This window comes from Sturnira hondurensis, unplaced genomic scaffold (assembly GCF_014824575.4).
Source record: "Sturnira hondurensis isolate 20B ecotype Veracruz unplaced genomic scaffold, ASM1482457v3 Scaffold0024805, whole genome shotgun sequence".
In the NCBI taxonomy this organism is placed as follows: domain Eukaryota; kingdom Metazoa; phylum Chordata; class Mammalia; order Chiroptera; family Phyllostomidae; genus Sturnira; species Sturnira hondurensis.
The window spans coordinates 4,098,859-4,106,720 of record NW_028097436.1 but is presented as its reverse complement, the minus strand read 5'-3'; the positions used below and the strand labels follow the sequence as shown (position 1 = coordinate 4,106,720).

Genomic DNA, 7,862 nt, shown 5'->3' with positions numbered 1-7,862 from the left:
GAGGTAAATCTTATTTTTTTAAAAAGCAGGGTTGAAATGGAACAGATGTGGTAAACTAATTCTCCCTCTAGTTTGTCATTTCTTTCCATTTTCATTTGAAGGTTGAGTTATGCAAATGTCATGTGCACTTAATATCAAAGAGGAAACAACCAAAAGAGAAAAGAAAGACATGAAATAATATGTATAAAAATCATCTCATATTTACTAAGAAAATTTGGCAAACTGAGATGGGGTAGGAATCTTGAGGTTAAAACCACTCTGGGGCAGAAGTTTTCATTTATATTCCTAGTGTAAGAACTACAGTAGAACTGGTAAATTATTTAGGAAGCAAAGTCAGACTCAGCTATGTAGTTTGTTTTGTGCTTTATATGATAAGCATATCAGAATCACCAACCAATAAACAAAATACCAAGTAAAAATTGGGAGGAATATATATCTTTTATAGACAATCTCAAGTGATTTATATATACTCTGCCTGTATTTAGTTTACATCCACTTAATCACAGTGATCTTTCATTATCTAATATTTTATTTTATTTTTGTTTCTGTTAAAAGTGTGATAAAATAAAATCAAATACTGAAATAATCCACCATTTTTTTAGAGCGAGGGGAAGGGAGGGAGAGAGAGAGAGATATCAAGAAAGAAACATTGATAGGTTGCTTTTTGCCCCGAACAGGGGATGAACCTGCAACCTAGACCTGTGGCCTGACTGGGAATTGAACCAGAGACCTTTCAGTTTGTGGGCTGAAGCCCAATCAACGGAGCCATGCTAGCCAGAGCAAACATTTTTTTTCTACTTTCAAAAATAAATGAGATTTGAGACATACAGATGGCCAAGAGGAATGTACGTGAAAAGATGCTCCACATCACTAGTCATCAGAGAAGTGCAAATCAAAACCACAAGGAGATATCAACTTATACCAGTTAGAGTGGCTATTAACAAAATGACAAGAAGTGTTGGAGAGGATGTGGAGAAAAGGGAACACTTGTACACTGTTTGTAGGAATGTAAGTTAGTGTAGTCACTATGGAAAACAGTATGAAGTTTCCCTCCAAGATTAAAAATATAACTATTATACGATCCAGCAATGCTGTTATCTATCCAAATTAATGCTAAATTATTTTCCAAAGAAAATTAAAATGCAACTGCTAAAAGATGTATGTATTCATTCCTATGTTCATAGCAATAACCAAGACATGGAAGTTACCTAAGTGTTCACTGATAGATGAATAGATAAAGAAAATATGCTATGTATAAACAGTTGAATATTATTTGGCCATAAAAATGAAATCTTGCTATTTGCAACAACATGGATAAAACTTCCGGGCATTGAGCTAAGTTAAATAAGTCAAACAGATGAAGACAAATGCTATATTATTTTGCTTATATGTGGAATCTAAAAACAAGAACAACAAGAGCAATGAAATGAGGTTATGAATATAAATAACAAATTGGTGGTTGCCAAAGCTGGGGGGTAGATAAAAATGGGTGAAGCTGGGGGAAAGGTACAAACTTCTAGTTATAAAAGAAATAAGCTCTGGGGATGTAATATATAATATAACACATGGTGACTATAGCAAATAATACTGTACTGCCTATTTTAAAGTTGCTAAGAGTTCTCATCACCAAGAAAAAAAATTGTAACTATGTATGGTGACAGATGTTAACTAAACCTACTGTGGTGGTCATTTCACAATACATACAAATACTGAATCATTATATTGTACACCTGAAACTAATATAATATATAAATTATATTATAATTTTATAAATCAAATTAAAATAAATAATTAAATAAATGAGATCCACTGCAAATTTCATTATAATCCCTGCATTCCTTTTTGTAGGAATTGACCAGTTAGTTTCTGAATTTATATGGACTGGGAATATGCAAAGCAATTGTCAAGAAGACTGAAGTTAGAACTTGCACCCTCTTACTTTGAGACATCTTATAAATCCCCAGTCATCAAAATGAAATAAAAATTTCACAAGAGTCAACAAATATATCAATGGGTCAAAATTCTGTGAAAAAAAAATACAGCCAAACATACAGGGTGATTTGATTTTCAGCAAAGAAGGCGGAACAGATGGATATTCACTTGGAATAATAATAAAGCTTGATCCCTACCTCACATCACACAAAATATTAATTTGAGATTAATTATATACATATATGTAAAAGTTCAAAATTAAAAATTTCTGGAGGAAATATAGGATACTATTCTATATTTATTCTATGTGACTTAGGGGTAAGTAAAGTTTTCTTAGGAAAAAAAAGAAAATAATAACATAGTAAGAAAATCATCAAATATAAAGAAGAGAAAATAGATAAATTGTACTTAATCATAATTTTAAATTTCTTCCTAAAAGACATTTTAAGGAAATGAATAAGCAAGCTACAAGCTGGGAGAAACATATATCTGTCAGAGAACTGTATTTAGAATTTGTAAAGATCCCCTTACATCTTAAAGTAAAAACAAATAACCAATCCAGTGAAAAATGGACAAAACATTTGAACAGATACTGTACAAAAGATATATGAATGGTCAATAATCTCCTTAAAAATCACCCAGCATCATTAGTCACTAGGAATATGAAAATTAAAAGCACAGTAGGAGATTGTCACACATTTAGAAGACTGACAATGCCAAGTGCTTGCAATCTTGAGAAGGACCTGAGTGCTCATACATTACTGGTAGGAGTAGAGTATGGGAGCATAAAACAACCTCATCGTCTCTTTGAAAACTGACATTCACCTACCCAGAGATCTTATTCCTGTACATTACTCAAGAGAAATAAAAATTCAATCTACAAAATACTTGTATGACAATAATCATAGTGGCTTTATTCATGATAACCTAAAACTGGAAATAGCCAAGTATCCATAACTAAGAAAATAGAAAGTAAGCTGTGGTATTCATAAAATGGAAGACTAACACTAAAAAAGGAATAAACTACTAATACATATAACTTGAAGGGAATCACAAAAGCATTATGCTGAGTAAAAGCCTAGCACATAAAGAGTACCTATTTTATGAGTCTCCGCTATATGAAGTTCTGGAACAAGAAAAGCCAATCTGGATGTAGAAATAAGCATTGTGACTTCTTCTGCATGGGTAGGGACAAAGACTGACTAGAAATAAGCATGAAGGAACTTTTTGAAATGAAGATTTTTCTATATATTGATAGAGTTTTGGGATACATAGGTGTATACATTAGTCAAAATTCATGAAGAGTGGACAAGATTTGTCCATTTCATTGTGTGTAAATTTTATCTTTAAAAAATCTTCGAGCAATATTGAGCTCAAGGGAAGTGTATTGATGCCTGCAAGTTACTCTGAAAGGCATAAGAAAATAAGATATGTTGATGGGTGACAGAAGGCTAAGCAGATTGATAGGCAATAAAGCAAATATAATGAAACATTGATTGTAAAATCTAGGTTGTGGGTTACAGAATTATACTGTGAAATGCTTTTAAATTTTTGAAACTTCTCATAAAATGATGAAAAGATGAACATGAAAGATTTTATGTATTTCTTTTAAGTTTATAATTAATACAGAACTATAAAAATTGTAGTTTGGTCAAGATGGTGGTCAACCCAGTCAGAGAAAAATGAGTACCATGGGACTTCATTGATATGTGAAGTCTAATGAACAAAATTAACTAACAAACAAAATAGAAACAGACTCAGGTACAGAGAAAAAACTGACAGGTTGTGGGGCTACGTGAAAAAGGTAAAGAGATTGAGGGGGAAAAAAACCTCTTAGACACAGACATAGCATGATGTTCACCAGAGGGGAAGAAGAATGCAGGGAGGCAGAAGAGGATAAAAAAGTGAATAATGATGATGGAAGGAGGATTGTCATGGGGTGGTGAACACACAATACAATACATGATGATGTATTATAGAATTACACACGTGAAATCTATATAATTAATAATCTATATAATTAATCTATATAAGTACATACATACCTATCAGCAATTAATTTAAATGCAAGTAGATTAAAAGCTCCAATCAAAAGATATATAGTGGCTGAAAGAATAAGAAAGCAAAACCCTTATATATGCTGTCTTTATACATGTTGTCTACAAGAGACTCACTTCTGGTTGAAGGACACACAGAGACAGAAAATAAAGGGTTAGAAAACAAAACAAAACAAAACAAAACAAAAGGCTGAGATAGAAATATTTACACTGGACAAAACAGACTTTAAAACAAAGGCTATACCAAGAGACAAACAGGAACCCAACAACTACACCTCTGGGTATGTATAGTAAGAAATCCAAACACTAAATTCAAAAGACATATACATTAATATGTTTATTGCAGCATTATTTACAATAGCCAAGGTATGAAAGCAACCTAAGTGCACATTAATAGATGAATGGACGAATGGATAAAGACAAAGTGGTAAATGATTTAGCCATAAAAAAGACTGAAATTTTACCACCTGCAACAACCTGCATGGATCTAGAGGGTATTATGCCAAATGCAATAAGTCAATCAGAGAAAGACAAATGCCAGATGATATTACTTATATGTGGAACCTAAAACAAACAAACAAATTAAACCAACAAGAATAACAGACAGAGACTCACAGATACAGAGAGCATTTTGATGGTTGCCAGATGGGGGAGGGGCTTAAAGGATGCATAAAAAAGGTGAAGCAATTTAGAGGTATGAATTGGTAGTTACAGAATAGTCATGGGGATAGAAAGTACAACCTAAGGAATACAGTCAATACTGTAGTAAGTGTATATGGTATAAGATGTGTATGCAATTTATCAAGGTGATCATATCATAAGTTATATACCTGTAAATGTCTAATCATGGGGTTGTATACCTGAAACAAAAGTAATATTATACATCCACTATAATTTAGAAATTTTAAAAAATTAAAGAAACAATATTACTGAAGTTCATTTAGGATTGCCTACATCTTTTGAATTCTTGGCCATATTTGGGGTTGTCCATCATGTTCTCAGTCAGGTACTCCTCTTCATATTTGTGTTGTTTATTCTCCCCACACACATGTGCTCTACACTCTATTCAAATCTGTTAAGAGGCGTCATGAATTATTATTGAACATGCCTTCATCTACATGGTCATTTTGACCACATACTTGTCATTCCCCACCCTCACTCCAAAAAAAAGAATGTGTCTTTTCCAGGGTTATTTACCAGGTCTGATTTCTGCACAGGGGGTGGGAAATAGCAGTCTTTTGGTTGGTCAGTAGCTGACTTATTTACCAAAATGCTGAGGTACTCATCATACTAAGATTATAGCTTTTTCAGTCAGCAAGTACCTTACACACCAGATGGCTCTTCACTCCTGCTTTTCTCAACAGGATCTTTTCATGAGACTATTATATGGTTTGTTTGTGGCACGACAATTAGTTAGAAGTAAAATGAAAAGAGAAACCAGGCCTTCTGATTTCACAAAGACCTTTCTAGTTAATCCCCAGTCATCTCAGTTACCTTATTTAATCTCATTAAAAAGAAAAATGTTGCTTTAATGTGACTAATTTAGACAATATAAATCTTGTTTCAATTTCAGTGGATATTTGTGAAAATAATGTTTTATAGACACACATTTACTTCACGTTCTAAAGCACAGCAGGATTCCTGTGTGGTTGTAATGCTGGATATCTGCTAGCTCACAAAAGTTATTATTAGAGGGAACTGCACAGCCTGAATGCCAACAGCCAGGCACCGCTAGGATTCTGAGGTGAATAGACTTTGATGATGGAAAAGAGTCAGATAGGAAAAGAGGAGGAGAGAGCAGAATAATGAAAATAAAGATTAGACCTCTAGTGTAGTATTTTCAATTCTATAATGTTGAAATGATCACTTCTTGGCCTTTTGGCTAAGATCAAGTGTAGTATAATGTTAAAATGCTATCTTATTAATGATCATGAACCTGTTTTAGAAGATTCCAAACCTGTCTCTATGCTGGAGATTCAAAAGGAATTTTTAAATGTGAATTCAGACATTCTCTGAGAGACTCCTTAGGGAACCCTCTCTGGCAGGAAGGCCCATCACTGTTACCAATACCCCAAGGAACCTGCAATCAGACCATGGCAATTCAATAATAATCCTAGCTTTCTGATCCAGCTCCAGTCTTCCCTTTAAACCCATGCAATATCTGTCAATCTGTTCCATTGGTTCCTACCAAATCTACTTTCTACAGTAAATGATCTTCCCTTTATCTTTAGTCTCTTTCCTTTTATCCCCTAAGTGTAAACATAATTTCCTACAGTTCTGTTCTCCTAGACCATCCCTTATTTTGGCTAATTCTTACAATATACCTATTCCCTTATAGTGATAATATTCACTTTTTATCTTAGACCACTGTTTCCTGTCATATTTCCATGAATTTTGCCATTGGTACTTACACATTTATTCATACTTTCCTGTCTCCTTCTTCATTGCTGTGACCTACCATCCTGTAGACAAGAACACACCTTAACTTCTGTCCAAAATGGAGGTGTAGACACACTGTGCCTCCTTGCCCAACCAAAAGAAGGACAACAACAAGTTTAAAAACAAAAAACAACCAGAACTGACAGAAAATCAAACTGTATAGAGGTCCAACAACCAAGGAGTTAAAGAAGAAACATCCATCCAGACCAGAAGGAGGGGCAGAGACCAGTAGCTGGGTGGAGAGAACTCTTGGCAAGGCAGTGGCTGGAAGACCATTTGAGGTAGCAGCTTGTGGATTGGGCAGTCCCACATTCATGTGCAGATAAACTGGTAGGAACTGGGGAGCAAGACAGACCATGCAACCCAGGGTTCCAGTGTGGGGAAATAAAACCTCAAAACCTCTGACTGAAAACACCTGTGGGGGTTTGGGCAGCAGCAGGAGAAACTCCCAGCCTCACAGACCCACAGAGTCCTAGAATGTACACAAACCCACCTACCCAGGAATAATCACCAGAAGGGCCCAATTTGATTGTGGGTAGCCGAGGAAGTGACTGAAAACTGGCAGAGAGTGGAGCAAGGGCACTGTTCCCTCTTGGACCCCTCCCCCACATACAGGTTCACAGGTTGCCCCACCCTGGTGAATACCTAATCCTTCACCCCTTACTATATAACAAAAGAGACAGGGGAAAAAATAGCCCAAATGAGAGAACAGATCAAAGCTCCAGGAAAAATACAATGAAGCAATGAAGAGCTAGTCAACCTATTAGATGCACAGTTCAAAACACTGGTAATCAGGATGATCACAGAATTGGTTGAGTATGGTCAAAAATTAGAGAAAAAACGAAGACTATGAAAAGTGAAATAAAGGAATATGTACAGGGAACCTACAGTGACAGGAAGGAGACCAGGACTCAAATTAATGGTTCAGAGCAGAGGAAGAAAGAAACATTCAACCACCAGAATGGAATGAAGAAACAAGAATACAAAAAGAATGACGAAAGGTTTAGGAACCTCCAGGACAACTTTAAATATTCCCACATCCAAATCATAGGGGTGGGCCAAGAATGGGCCAAGAGTGGGCCCATCACTGATTCAGGCAGAAGCTCAAATAGTGTATCAATTAGGAGATAAAAGTAATGAGTATGTATGAGAAAGGAAAGGGGAACGATTGTATCAATAGAAGAAAAGCATTTCTTTTTTTAAACTTTATTTTTATTGTTGATACTATTTCAGAAGTTCCCATCTTCTCCCCTATAGAAAACATACCACAATGATGCCTATTCTAAGGCATATTTTTCATTCTGATTCCAGTGGTCGTCAGTACAGTAGTCATAATTGCTTTGTTGTTGTTTTTGGAAACAGTTCTTTGGGGTACAGAGTTGCTTTAGTCCCAGTCCAAGAGTTATTTTTCACTTTTAATACTCCAGAGGTTTC

At 35.0% G+C, this 7,862-nt stretch overlaps 1 pseudogene; it reads left to right on the top strand.

Annotated features, from left to right (window-relative positions):
• The first annotated feature begins 5,851 nt into the window (after positions 1–5,851).
• LOC118981874 (uncharacterized) lies at positions 5,852–6,015 on the top strand (annotated as a pseudogene).
• Positions 6,016–7,862: the final 1,847 nt, after the last annotated feature.